Raw genomic sequence first — 15,331 nt, forward strand, 5'->3', positions numbered from 1 at the left:
TGTTAGGCACTGTACGAACAAGTTTTAAAAAAAGGATCCCTGGCTGGAAAATAGCTCTGGAAGCACCATTTCAAGGGATACAAACGTTCTCCATGGAGACTCACTTCTTGATATCCAAGTTAAGGGTGCCAAACAAAAGTGTCAATTATGGTGGACATGGGTGCACTGATTCTATTTTATTTGTTCAAATAAAGTACAAGGGGATCAAGGACATTTTATATTGTCTTCTAGCTTCTACTAAATCTCTCTCTAGCAAGGTTTCAGACTTAGTTTTCCACACACACTAGTAGGTGCACAGAAAATCTGGCCCAAGATTCTTGCAGTCTTCACAGGAGTGCAAACAAGTTGTCATATCTTTTCAGCCCAAGTCAACAGCACACATATAAAAAAAAAGAGATAAGTCATTTTTATTCTTTCCAGAATCCTAAGTGAGCTCATGCAAAGATTTAAATAACTTGCAGGGCCAGAAAGTCCACAAGCCAGGTAGAGCAATAGCAGCTGCAAAGGGAGCTTTATCATCTTGTCCTGTAAAAGAAACCAACCATCCTATTTTAAGAAGCAAGAAGTAATTTAGAGTCGGTTCTGGTCTCCCCTCGGAGCAAAGGTACCAATCATGCCAAGACTTTTTCAAACAGATTTGTGGGTTAAACTCCCCAAACTCACTTTGCTTAGGACCAGAGTAGGATTTTAACAACATTTACTGCAGGATCGTCTCTCTCCAGCTCCCCAAAAAGACAATCTCCATGTACATAGCTTTTGAAAAAGAAAGAATGCTCCCCATCCCCACCCTTTGCTAATTGCACTAGAATGGTATTATGACTGGGGAGGAAGAGGGAGAGCCAAATAACCAGCTATTGCACATGGCAATCTGTTAAAAATAGTTCAGATGGGTTTAGGTTTTAGCCTTTATCTCAGTGGCTGACCTTGCTAATACAGTATGTAGATCTCTTGCCAGCTAATCGGCGGACTGTAAAGCATGGTTTCAAGCTATGGGCAATGATCTGTAACAGGAATGAATGAGTGGGTTTTAGCAGCCAGGATCTGTAGCCTACTATCTGTATCTGACAGCTGTCACCCTCTCTACAGAGGCCAAGGCCTAGCCCTTCATTTAAAAGCAGCATGGCTGATCAGATTACTAGGACAGTGTGTCAGAACTGACGGCACTGAACTAGAGAGACAGAAAGTAAATCTATAAATAGCAGTTCTGCTTGCTTCCATGAACCAGTGAAGGGTAACCAATACTGAACAGCAAATGCAATGTTTAGTCTCTTACAGCAGTGGAATACAGTTCCTGCCAGATCAGAAAACACTGCATTCCGATATAAGGTAATGGAAAACTAGCTTTATGAGCACGAGTTTACAAGAGTCACATTCTTGGCACTGGCAATGGCTGGACCCACAATAGTTGGTCTGAACCAACTTTACAATGTAATAAGGCTCTCTGTCCTCATAACACAACATAACACAAAGTCACCTTACTGCATTTTGCTAACAGCGTACCGAAGGCCAGTCAATCCATAGAGAACCCTGGTGTTGAAATATTTGCAGTGATAAAATAAGAGCCTCTCCATTTGATATCTATTATATATGTCAGCTGAGTCATCAGCCAGGACAGCTGAGCTCTGGAAGTATCTCAGGGACAGGGATGTCGTGAGCGTGACTTATCTACAGGCCGCGGTGATAGCAAAGCTTAGTTACTGGACATCAGTGAGTTATAAATGACCTGACTGACATTTTATAGTATGCACCAGCTCTTCCAAGAACCATTCATCACCCTTGGAGGTTTCCTCTGATAAAACCAAGACATCAGGAAATTTGTAAACAGCTCTGGAAAAATAACCCTGAGGTCAACACAGAGGAATGAGGAGGGTGCTTGCTTAAAATGATATCATGAGCTAGGAAAATGGAGAATTGGGATGGGGAGGGCTTGCTTTTAAAGCACACAAATCCTCCTGAGGCAACAAAAAGCTAGCTCTCATACCACCCCTAGGCAGTCATGTCAAATGACACACCAGGGTCTAAAGCAGGCCAAGCAGAGGTCTCATTCTACACAACAACAACACAGCCATATCAGAGGACGTGGCTGCAAATACACGATTCTTTCTTGCAGCATGGACAGGGCACAGCACAAAATAGTGGCTCACAAGATGAGCCTTGAGGGTGACAAATACGGTTACAAATCAATAAGGAGGTCTGACATATTCCAACCAGTAGAGAGCAGTAATGCACACAAACTAATATTATACAACATGATCCTGTCGAACTAAAGGCACATAGGATGGACAAATGACAAACGTACCCAAATGTACCTTGTGAAATGGCAAGCACAGAGAGCCAGCAAATGAGAATCCAAACTGTATTATGCATAGATAATGAAATTCAGTCCCTGTGCAGGGGTCCAGGTCTATCCACGGTGTAAGTTCTCAAAATAGGAATTCAGTGATGAACAGGCCCTGTGCTAGCCTTCTGCACGGGGATGAATTTCACCAACAGTGAGCCACTTATTTTGTTAGTGTGTTCCTTATTGAATTTAGTGCTCATGAAAGCTGCCCCCCATTGAAAATTCTAGCAGCTAGCACCCTCCGTACATCTACAAACCAGGCAGCACCACTGCAAGGTCTCTCCCACTATCCCACCAACATATATCAGTCCTGACCTGGAGGAATTGCCCTTAGGGAGGAGTGGCTAGTTCCGTGACAGAGTCTATTCAGAGCTTAGTCTCTTTGCCAAGACTGTTATCGGGAGTGCCAAGTGCAATGGTGGATCTGTAATGTGTACACCTGTCTGCGAGAAATTGGGCTGACACCCAACGGGCCCATTTAATGCAGGTTACTGAGCAGTGATTCCTAGTGTGGCTGCAAACCAGTGACCTACATTTCCAATCCCCTGAGCCATCCAAGTCCCCCACAGTTTCTCATTAGTAACAGATTCTTATTTATTCAGATAGTCAGTGACTCCTGCCAGTAGACAGCACACTCCTAATTAAAAGCTGGCTTCTTTCATAACCTACAAAGTGCTATCTCCACCTCTGCCCCAATATACACAGAGAACATGAGTTTTCCTGTGGCTGAATTTGTCCTCCATTTGAAGACATTCAACAGACAAAACAGATTTTCTTTTTTAAAAGACAAGCATGAAGCAACAAAGTTTGAAGGACGTCCAACATTTATGCTGTGTGCCCACTTAATATCACCAGGGCCTTTCCACTGGAGCAAAGGGTTTCTTAATAAAGGGTCTCATTGGCCAATTGGAGCAAATCATGTCCACACCGATATTTTGCTTCTGGCAATACCTTAAACCCACAGTTAGGCAGGTGTAGAGATTGCAGTGGCCTTGAAACTGTAGCATGGTTTATACATGGTATGCACATCTTTGAGGATTTGGAGAAATCTACAAGGGATCTAATGCTTTTCCACCTATTGACATTTACAAAGCAGTTTAAATCATGCATGAGCGGCCTCAGGCTCATGTAGTTCACAAAACGTAACTCTGTGCTCCCAGGGAATTTAAGCTGACCAATGCTCTTTATTAGAACCGACAGTGAAAGACAGCTATTGCAAAATCTGTACTAGAAATGAAGTACAGAGATGACAGTCTTAATGCCAGTGGATATATTATGTAGATTTCTTGACTCCAGTCTTGCTCGTTAAATAAGTTTCATGCTCACCCCTCTCCCCCCCCTTAGGACATATCCTCCCTGGCTTTGTCAAGGGAGCTGTTCCCTAAATTCCTTGATCAATCATCTGCTTTTCAGGACTTTAGACATGCTGAGTTAGCTCTGTAGATGAGGCAGTGATGCTTAAACAGTGGGAAACAGTTAAATCTTTCACCTAACAGCACAGTGGTGCCGTGCATGATAAAGATTAATACTTTAAAAACTTAATGGATATTTTGTCAATAGAAATATAAAAGATACTTTATAAAGAATCCATTTCCGACTGGTCAATTGCAAGTCAACCTGCAGCAGTGAAGCCCAAGTCAACATCAAATATAATCCTTTTTAAAAAATGATACATATATACAAAAATGGGGGGCAAATTTTGAGGTACTTTCTCAAGTTATGTTCAATTCCTACTCAACTAAAACTCAAGTTACACTGATTTACACTAACTGAGAATCTGCCCCCTAATAAAGCCAGTAGGAACTTTGCCTCAGTAAAGACTGAGGAAAAGACTATGTACCATTTAACTCCCATTTGCAATCTACAGCAGATGCATGCATGCTTGCTTCCTATGGCTGGTGTGTGGGAGGTTTTTACTCAAACAGCTAGGTTATCCAGCCCTTTTACTGGTGAACACTTATTCACACACACATAGCCCTGGTCTACACTACAAGTTTAGGTCAAATTTAGCAGCGTTAGATCGATTAAACCCTGCACCCGTCCACATGACAAAGCCATTTTTGTCAACTTAAAGGGCTCTTAAAATTGATTTATGTACTCCTCCCCGACGAGGGGATTAGTGCTGAAATCGACATCGAATTTGGGGTAGTGTGGACGCAATTCGACGGTATTGGCCTCCAGGAGCTATCCCAGAGTGCTCCATTGTGACCGCTCTGGACAGCGCTTTCAACTCAGATGCACTAGCCAGGTACACAGGAAAAGCCTCGGGAACTTTTGAATTTCATTTCCTGTTTGGCCAGCATGGCGAGCTCATCAGCAGAGGTGACCATGGGGTCCCAGAATCACAAAAGAGCTCCAGCGTGGACTAAATGGGAGGTATCAGATCTGATCGCAGTATGGGGAGACGAATCCGTGCTATAAGAACTCCGTTCCAAAAGACAAAATGCCAATATATTTGCCAAAACTCCAAGGGCATGATGGACAGAGGCTACAACAGGGACCCACTGCAGTGCCACATAAAAATTAAGGCGCTCAGGCAAGCCGATCAAAAAACTATAGAGGCAAACGGCCACTCTGGGTCAGAGCCCCGGACATGCTGCTTCTATGATGAGCTGCATGCAATTCTAGGGAGCGCCCTGGCATAAATATAAAGGGAAGACTAACCACCTTTAAATCCCTCCTGGCCAGAGGAAAAAACCTTTTCACCTGTAAAGGGTTAAGAAGCTAAAGATAACCTCGCTGGCACCTGACCAAAATGACCAATGAGGAGACAAGATACTTTCAAAGCTGGAGGGGGGGAAAACAAAGGGTTCTCTCTGTCTGTGTGATGCTTTTGCCGCGACCAGAGCAGGAATGCAGGTCAGAACTCCTGTAAAGGGCTAATAAGCAATCTAGTTAGATATGCGTTAGATTCTGTTTTGTTTAAATGGCTGATAAAATAAGTTGTGCTGAATGGAATGTATATTCCAGTTTTTGTGTCTTTTTGTAACTTAAGGTTTTGCCTAGAGGGATTCTCTATGTTTTGAATCTGATTACCCTGTAAGGTATTTACCATCCTGATTTTACAGAGGTGATTCTTTTACTTTTTCTTCAGTTAAAATTCTTCTTTTAAGAATATGATTGCTTTTTCATTGTTCTTAAGATCCAAGGGTTTGGGTCTGTGTTCACCAATGCAAATTGGTGAGGATTTTTATCAAGCCTTCCCCCGGAAAGGGGATGTAGGGTTTGGGAGGATTTTGAGGGGAAAGACGTTTCCAAGCGGGCTCTTTCCCTGTTATATATTTGTTAGATGCTTGGTGGCGGCAGCAATAAAGTCCAGGGGCAAAAGGTAAAATAGTTTGTACCTTGGAGAAATTTGAACCTAAGCTGGTAAAAATAAGCTTAGGGGGTTTTTCATGCAGGTCCCCACATCTGTACCCTAGAGTTCAGAGTGGGGAAGGAACCTTGACAACCCCTCCTACTAGCCCACCCCTGTCCGTGGACACCTGCAACAGGCATGAGGATTTTGGGGACGAGGAAGATGAGGAGGAGGAGAATAGTGCACAGCAGGCAAGTGGAGAAACCATTCTCCCCAACAGCCAGGAATTGTTTATCACCCTGGAGCTAATACCCTCCCAAGGCGGGCTCATGCACCATGAAGCCGGAGAAGGCCCCTCTGGTGAGTGTACCTTTGTAAATATAATACATGGTTTAAAAGCAAGTGTGTTTAATGATTAATTTGTAAAATGTTCTCTGAGCTCATACAGTCCTCCCGCACTGAAAGAGCTCAGCAGAATGCGTGGAGACAGACAATTGCAGAGTCCAGGAAAGCAGAAAATGAACGTGAGGAGAGGTGGGGGGAGCAAGATGATAGGTGGCTGCAGCGTCCTGAGAGGAGGCAGGAGGCAATGCTGAGGCTACTGGGGGATCAAATTGATATGCTCTGGCCTCTGGTGGAGCTGCAGGAAATTCAGCAGGAGCACAGACCGCTGCCGCAGCCCCTGTGTAACCGCCCGCCCTCCTCCCCAAGTTCCATAGCCTCTTCACCCAGATGCCTAAGTACGTGAGGTGGGGGCACTCTGGGCACCCCACCACTCCTCCCCCAGAGGACTGCCCAAGCAACAGAAGGCTGGCATTCAATAATTTTGAAGTGCAGTTGTGGCCTTGTCCTTCCCTTCTCCCCTCATCTACCACCCCACCCTGTGCTTCCCTCCTTCCCCACCCTCCTGGGCTACCTTGGCAGTTATCCCCCTATTTGTGTGATGAATGAATAAAGAATGCATGATTTTGAAACAACAATGACTTTATTGCCTCTGAAAGCGGTGATCGAAGGGGGGAGGGCGGTTGGCTTACAGGGAAGTAGAGTAAACCAAGGGGGTGTGTTTTCATCAAAGAGAAACAAACAGTCATGTCACACTGTAGCCTGGCTAGTCATGAAACTGGTTTTCAAAGCTTCTCTGATGCACAGCACGTCCTGCTGTGCTCTTCCAATTGCCCTGGTGTCTGGCTGTGCGTAATCAGTGGCCAGGCGATTTGCCTAAACGTCTCCCCCTTCCTCTCACAGATATTGTGGAGCACACAGCAAGCAGCAATAACAATGGGAATATTGGTTTTGCTGAGGTCTAAATGACTCAGTAAACTGCGCCAGTGTGCTTTTAAACATCCAAATGCACATTCTACCACCATTCTGCACGTGCTCAGCCTATAGTTGAACAGCTCCTGACTACTGTCCAGGCTGCCTGTGTACGGCTTCATGAGCCATGGCATTAAGGGGTAGGCTGCGTCCCCAAGGATAACTATAGGCATTTCAACATCCCCAACCGTTACTTTCTGGTCTGGGAAGTAAGTCCCTTCCTGCAGCTGTTCAAACAGATCAGAGTTCCTGAAGATGCGAGCATCATGTACCTTTCCCGGCCATCCCACATTGATGTCAGTGAAACGTCCCTTGTGATCCACCAGTGCTTGCAGCACCATTGAAAAGTACCCCTTGCAGTTTAGGTACTGACTGCCAAGGTGGTCCGGTCCCAAGATAGGGATATGCATTCCATCTACCGCCCCACCACAGTTAGGGAATCCCATTGTAGCATTGCCATCCACTATGACCTGCACATTTCCCAGAGTCAGTACCCTTGATATCAGCAGCTCAGTGATTGCGTTGGTTACTTGGATCACAGCAGCCCCCACAGTAGATTTGCCCACTCCAAACTTATTCCCAACTGACCAGTAGCTGTCTGGCATTGCAAGCTTCCAAGGGCTATTGCCACTCGCTTCTGAACTGTGAGGGCTGCTCTCATCTTGGTATTCTTGTGCTTCAGGGCAGTGGAAACCAAGTCACAATCTTATTTAATCTTTTTATTACTGACCTCGGCACAAAAAGTGGGAGTGCACTAATAAAGTTTGCGGGTGATACAAAGATGGGAGGTATTGCCAATTTAGAGACGGACCGGGATATCATACAGGAGGATCTGGATGACCTTGTAAACTGGAGTAATAGTAATAGGATGAAATTTAATAGTGAAAAGTGTAAGGTTATGCATTTAGGGATTAATAACAAGAATTTTAGTTATAAGCTGGGGACGCATCAATTAGAAGTAACGGAGGAGGAGGAGGACCTTGGAGTATTGGTTGATCATAGGATGACTATGAGCCGGCAATGTGATATGGCCGTGAAAAAAGCTAATGCGGTCTTGGGATGCATCAGGAGAGTTATTTCCAGTAGAGATAAAGAGGTGTTAGTACCGTTATACAAGGCACTGGTGAGACCTCATCTGGAACACTGTGTGCAGTTCTGGTCTCCCATGTTTAAGAAGGATGAATTCAAACTGGAACAGGTACAGAGAAGGGCTACTAGGATGATCCGAGGAATGGAAAACTTGTCTTATGAAAGGAGACTCAAGGAGCTTGGCTTGTTTAGCCTAACTACAAGAAGGTTGAGAGGAGATATGACTGCTCTCTATAAATATATCAGAGGGATAAATACTAATGAGGGAGAGGAATTATTTAAGCTCAGTACCAATGTGGACACAAGAACAAATGGATATAAACTGGTCATTTGGAAGTTTAGACTTGAAATTAGACAAAGGTTTCTAACATCAGAGGAGTGAAGTTTTGGAATAGCCTTCCAAGGGAAGCAGTGGAGGCAAAAGATCTATCTGGCTTTAAGATTAAACTCGATAAGTTTATGGAGGAGATGGTATGATGGGATAACATGATTTTGGTAATTAATTGATCTTTAAATATTCATGGTAAACAGGCCCAATGGCCTGTGATGGGATGTTAGATGGGGTGGGATCTGAGTTACCCGGGAAAGAATTTTCTGTAGTATCTGGCTGGTGAATCTTGCCCATATGCTCAGGGTTTAGCTGATCGCCATATTTGGGGTCGGGAAGGAATTTTCCTCCAGGGCAGATTGGAAGAGGCCCTGGAGGTTTTTTGCCTTCCTCTGTAGCATGGGGCATGGGTCACTTGCTGGAGGATTCTCTGCTCCTTGAAGTCTTAAAACCATGATTTGAGGACTTCAATAGCTCAGACATAGGTGAGAGGTTTTTCGCAGGAGTGGGTGGGTGAGATTCTGTGGCCTGCGTTGTGCAGGAGGTCGGACTAGATGATCGTAATGGTCCCTCCTGACCTTAGTATCTAAGGATCGTCCCAGACCTGCAACATTGTGCAGTCCCACCAGTCTGTGCTTGTTTCCTGGGCCCAGAATCGGCATTCCACAGCATGAGCCTGCCCCATTGCCACCAGGATGTCCAAATTGCCGGGGCCTGTGCTCTGAGAGAAGTCTGTGTCCATGTCCTCATCACTCTTGTCACCGCGCTGCCGTCGCCTCCTCGCCTGCTTTTGCAGGTTCTGGTTCTGCACATACTGCAGGATAATGCGCGAGGTGTTTACAATGCCCATAACTGCCGCGGTGATCTGAGCAGGCTCCATGCTTGCTGTGGTATGGCATCTGCAGTAGAGCAGGGGAGCGGAGTTGCAGCGGAAGCGGTGGCTAAAGACGGATGCCACGAGAATAGATATTTATAGAGAATGACGAGAGGACCCGCGAGGTGGATTCATGAGAGCAGAGTTGCAGCGGAAGTGGTGGAGGACGACGGTTAGCACCACGCACATTTCCCGAGGAAGAACACATGTACCCGGGAGCCCATGACAGACAACATGGAGAAATTCGCTATTGAGACAATAGCAGCAGAGCAGAGTTGCAGTGGAAGCGGTGGATGATGACAGTTAGCAGTCCTACTGCACCGTCTGATGACAGCAGCACCCAGGACACAACAGCAGTGGTGTGGGTGAGCTGAGCTGAGTGGGCTGCATGCTTGCCGGGGTACGGCGTCTGCATGGAAAAAAGGCGTGAAACAATTGTCTGCCATTGCTTTCACGGAGGGAGGGGCGACTGACGACATGTACCCAAAACCACCTGCGACAATGTTTTTGCCCCATCAGGCATTGGGAGCAGAATTCCAATGGGTGGCGGAGACCACGGGAACTGTGGGATAGCTACTTACAGTGCACCGCTCCGTAAGTCGATGCCAGCCACGGTAGTGAGGATGCATTCCGCCAACTTAATGCGCTTAGTGTGGACATACGCAATTGACTGTATAAAATTGATTTCTAAAAACCGACTTCTATAATAGCAACCTAGTTTCCTAGTGTAGACATACACATAGTTACATTGACTTAACACAGGGATTAAAAGGGAATTAAGTGGTGCAAAGGCCTTGTGCAGTCAGTGGCAGATTAATGCACGGGCCCACAGGGCCCATGCCCAGGGGCCACGGCCAATTTGGAGGCCCCCGCAGGAGCACCGGAACCTGTGTAGAAGTAGGAGGGCCACTGGTGCTGGAACTGTGGCCCTGCCTCCTGCTCCTCCTCTACACCCTGAGGCCCTGCCGCCGCGCCAGGCTGGAAACCAGAGCCGGGCCACCATAAGAGCCTCCCAGGGAGCCCGGGCCACTGTGGGGAACCCTGGACCCTCCAACTGCCCTGGTCCCCACCTCTGTCTGCAGTCTCTCTGCAGAGGGGTGAAATCTCCTCCATCAATTAACTCTCAGACACATACTTCCAGTACACCCATGTGTGTACATACTCACCAATGTAAAGGGTGTGCTATCTAGCTGTCTAAGTAAGGGCGACAGAAGGATTCATTCTTGTGGTTTTTTATATTTACACATGTGCTTAAAACACTGACACTACATCATGAACATTCAATAGTGATTCTTTTTTGCAAATACAGGAATAAAAATATCTTTAAAAGTTGTTTTTAAAATCTTGAACAATAAATAAATATATTTTCAAAGTTAAACAGAAAGAAACGGAACCATCTCTCTCTGAATTATCAAAGGAAATCTGCCATAACAGCTAGGTTCCAAGCTTGGTTACATCAGTCTAGAGGCAAAGTTACTCTAGTTACACTGGAAGATTGCAAAGAGAATTGACTCTAGGTCTACAGAAGTATGCAGGGGGTAGAGGTGACAGGGGAACCATTGCACAGTTTACAGACAATCTGCTTGACTAATGAAGATCATTGCCTAGCAGTCTACGTTGCCAGCATCACAGAGTTGCCATCAGCAACTTGGAGTCATTGACACTGCTAATGCAAGCAAGGAAGCAGAAACTGATGTACACTAACTAGTAATCAGAGGACGGCTATTTCCTGCATAGTACTGCTAAGGTTTTTCTGGAGCACTCTAACTTCAAAAAGCAGATTAAACGCTTTTCCTAAATGCACTGTACAAGAATAAACTCCCCATAATCTCAGGTGGATTTGATGGATTCGGTTTACAATCCTGTTTTCCTTATTGATCACAAGACGCGGGACAACCATAAAGTGTTTAATCAATAGAGGCTTTTGGAGAGTCCCGTGTTCAAATCCAACTCTACATCTCCAGGAATTAGAGTCAGATCCCAAGAAGATATGGACATAGCATATGAATTTAGGGCATGATCCAATGCTTATGGAAATCAATGGAAAGAGTCTCGTTGACTTCAGCGGGTGCAAGACCGGGACCTTAAATAGAATGGAAAACTCAAATTCTTGGGTGAGGAAAGTTTAGCCTGTGCATGTCTGCAGATGCTTTACTGCACCCGTTGCTAGGCTTTGCTAAAATACCTTTGCCATGGATACTGCAGCTCTCTGATTGAAGAGTGATCCCATCAAGTCAGACTCAAGGCTGAATGGGCTACTCAGGCACTGGTTACAGCAATAGTTAATTAACATTTTATAAATCACAGGATAATCTAATCAGCAATAGTAATTCTTTAGCCATATTAATGAGGCTTGCACTCACACATATACTTGAGTTTTCAAATTTTGTATCATGTTTGTTCAACATACAAATAAATATAGATGATATATAAACATGCATGCTATATAGAGAGATATATCAATATATAGTTTTGAATCTTCCATAGGTTTTCATAAATTAAAAATAATTGCTTCAGCAAAGCTAGTAAATATCAATTTGCATCAAAGAAGAATTGATATATCAAAGCAACTGAATGTTTATTTTATATAGGCAAGGCCAGATGAAAAAAAGACAGGCTAGTCTAATAACTGAATATGGATGGTTTTGTCATATTCGTAAGTGAACTTGTGAGGCTGGCAATGGAATAAGACGAGATAGTGTGACAACCCATAATCCACTGAATAAACTTCTGTAATTGCCTTATGTGGTTCATAAACATCTTGTACTTCAAAATCTTAATGTTGAACAAGTTATATGGTGTTAAACACTGACAAGAGAGGACATAATATGAGGGGGTAAAAAAAGAAAATCCAGTTGTGATCTTTAACCAAATCACAAAAGACATTAAGCTAACGAACCTAAAGTTTCTCATTGGTTTGCATATTATCCCTTACTCTGCGTTAAGATCCAAACAAAACCTAAAAACAGAATATTTTGCAAAATTACAAGAAAAAATGTCTTAAATCAGCAAAAATAAAAAAAAATTCTATAAGCAGCTTTATAGAACACATAATAGTTAAACTTTGTGAAAACATAGCATGATACAAAATAAGCCAAGATCATTTATCTTAAATAGTCTGCAATTACATTTTTAAGGGAAGAACACCTGCATTACTGAGGGAATATACATATGCAGTACTTTTTCCTTCTATAATTATGAGAGTAAATTGTGTTTCACATTTCTTCCATTTCTAGGTCTTTGAGTTTACATGGGGTGCAAATCACACTGAGATGGACTTTGTAAAGAGACAGGCACTGGATGTGTCTGAAGACTAACATTTCTCTTAAACTACTGTCTAGAAAATCAATAGAGACAATGTAAACTTCAGTATACTGTCAATCCATTTCAGGGACAGCTCTCTTTAGGAGAGGACATGGCCATTCCTGCTCAACATAAGGATTAAAAAAAAAAATAAAAAAAAATGGATGAATTGAGCTAAACAGAATGAAACAAAACTATTCCATGTCTCAACCAGAAACAATTTCAGCAATATGGCAGATTCTAACCTACACAACGGACCCTTAGCACTGCCAGAAAGTTGCAAATGTACCCTAAATGGGCAGCTATAGATTCCCCTTGCACAGGGAAATCCCTATGTGGCATAAAGTTGACACATCTGGTTCAAAGCACCCTGGTGCAGAGAACAAGTAAGGGATGCTCTGGATCTGTGTGTGCTCCAGTAATCCTCAATTGATGGAATCATCCCTGTAGTTCCAGAGACTGGGAGAACACACAGATAGCTTCACCACTTCCGGGTTCCTGAATTCTCAGGTTCTGTGTCAAGTGGAGGACAGGTAATCTAGGCCATTATCTGAGGCTGGATTTATTAGGCTACAAATGCTGCAAAACATTTTATGCTTATCCTATTATGAAAATAGAAACAATTCCCTCATTCCACCCTCCTTCGTTCAAGCATTTAAAACGATGGTTTCCATCGGATGGCTGTCCTGTGGCCTGGTTTTGGTGATCTGAGGGCAGTTCTTAGTGGAAAAAAGAGTCCATGTTAGAAAAATGACCGCTGCTAACAGGCATCCTTGTATAGCAGTTTTAACAGAGAGGACAAACAGGGAATGGGCATGGAGAATCTCTCTTCCCAGTCCTAAAGGTGGTTTTGCCCTAGTCAGGGCAAAGGAATATTGGTGGTGCAGTGCCTGGGAAGTTTGCACAGTCACCATCAATGCTACTCCTGTTCTGTGGAAGTGGAGTTCCCTTCCTCAGGGGTGTTAATTTAAAACACTGTTAAAATTATTTAATAACATTTTTTTCTTTCTTCATTTGATGGCTATAATTATTGTAGTCACTAGAATAACATGTCCATTCCTGGACTGCTTTCAAATTCAAATACTTCGTATTGCCAGATGGTACGAATGATTGCTACAGATAAACTCTGGATCTGTTCCATTATTAATTGATTGACAGAAGCCTGGACATGGCCACAGCAGATCTCTCGCTCCATAATGTATGTTAAAATATGAAAACTAAGCAGAAAAAAACCCTAGTTCCTCAGTATTTGGTAGAATTCAAAGCTAAACATGCAGAAGCAAAACTGTTTATTACACTCTTAAGGTCATACACCATCCTTTGTCCATTTGTACACTGAGGTTAGTGGGAGTGCCAGGCAAACTATGAGGGTAAACTATGACCCTTGTCTGTTATACAAGGTGATTAGGAAACACAAAACAATAGATGAAAAATGGGGATCCAGAAGACCCGATTTTCGTAAGGGATGAAGTCATTTAACCAAGTCCCATTTCAGGTGCTCATAATTCAGGTCATGTTTTAATTCTTAGTCTTCTGCTTAAGACACAAGTGGAAACTTTTCTAATGATCACTTAAACGTGAGTGCTCCAGAGCAGGTATCTGCGCTCCCTTGGAGTGGCCGGGTCCCGAGGAAGTTCTGTCAAGTTGATAAGGAACAATGCCTTAAAACTAGAGATACAAGTGACCCATTAGAAAACAGAGCTCCAAACAGCAGGTCCCCACCACAGCACCCTTAGCTGAACCGAAGCTGAAAAAGTGACAATAGTTCGATGAAACTTCACAGTTTTGAACCTGCTGCTATCACCGCCACACATACACAGACAAAAAGACATACCAGCTACTTCACCAGGGTGAGGACAAAGCAGCTGGTTCACAGAACACAGCAGCATTACACAATGGTTTAGGAAAGGAAGCAAATAATACTACAGCCAACTAAAACTGCAGCAACAATTTTAGGAAGGCAGAATATAATTATCTGAGATGAAATTTGACCAGGAGATCAAGGCTAACACCTCTGCTCTTCCAAAGGAGTGGCATGGGATATGTAATGACCATGAATGTCAAGGATGCTCAAAATCTCAGGCCGAGTGTCTACGGTTTCAGATCTTTTATGTTGAGCCCCGAGGCACTGATTCTTGTCTGTATAGTATAAATACATCTTGCTAAAATAATAACCCTTGGTTTGTGAGAGGAGTTATGTTTCCTTATGGTTTATATTTTACTTGTGACACAGCTCAGTGCTACCTTCTGGTGTGTTTTTGAACTTTACTCCCTTAGTTATATTGATTACCATCTCTCCTCTGGCTGGTATACGTGACACAAACACAAAGGTGATATCTACAGTCAACATCAGATCTGACTGTTCCCGACAACTCTTGTGATACAGCAACCTCAGGGACTTGAGGACACATCTGTGAGTAGATGTTGTAGTTGCCATCTGCACGAATTGCATTATTTAACTGCATTGGCACTGATTAACATTTGCTGTAACCTATGGTAATGGGCTCTGGGGGCTTTCCATGTCTGCTACACAGTGGCAGCTGATGTCTCCTGTTCCATCCTTAAAACAGGATGCTTTAATTTTTAATGGAGCACATGTTCGATTGGCTATACAAACAGGCTAATCTGCAAAGCATGTGCTCAATAACAAGCCGAGCTATGCAGCCAGAATAACAACACTGCTCTGCCACACAGGAGACACAACGGGTTTCCTGTTCTGTGCCACCATCGCTCAGCACTGATGGTCAAGAAGAATGACTGTGCACGTTCCCTATTTCCAACCTT

The 15,331-nt window shown here is 43.7% G+C and overlaps 1 protein-coding gene across 10 annotated transcripts in view; it reads right to left on the reverse strand.

Annotated features, from left to right (window-relative positions):
• Positions 1–15,331, reverse strand: part of AUTS2 (activator of transcription and developmental regulator AUTS2) — a 990,679-nt gene that overhangs the window by 198,628 nt on the left and 776,720 nt on the right. The window lies entirely within an intron of this gene.

This window comes from Lepidochelys kempii, chromosome 17 (genome assembly GCF_965140265.1).
Source record: "Lepidochelys kempii isolate rLepKem1 chromosome 17, rLepKem1.hap2, whole genome shotgun sequence".
Lineage (NCBI taxonomy): Eukaryota > Metazoa > Chordata > Testudines > Cheloniidae > Lepidochelys > Lepidochelys kempii.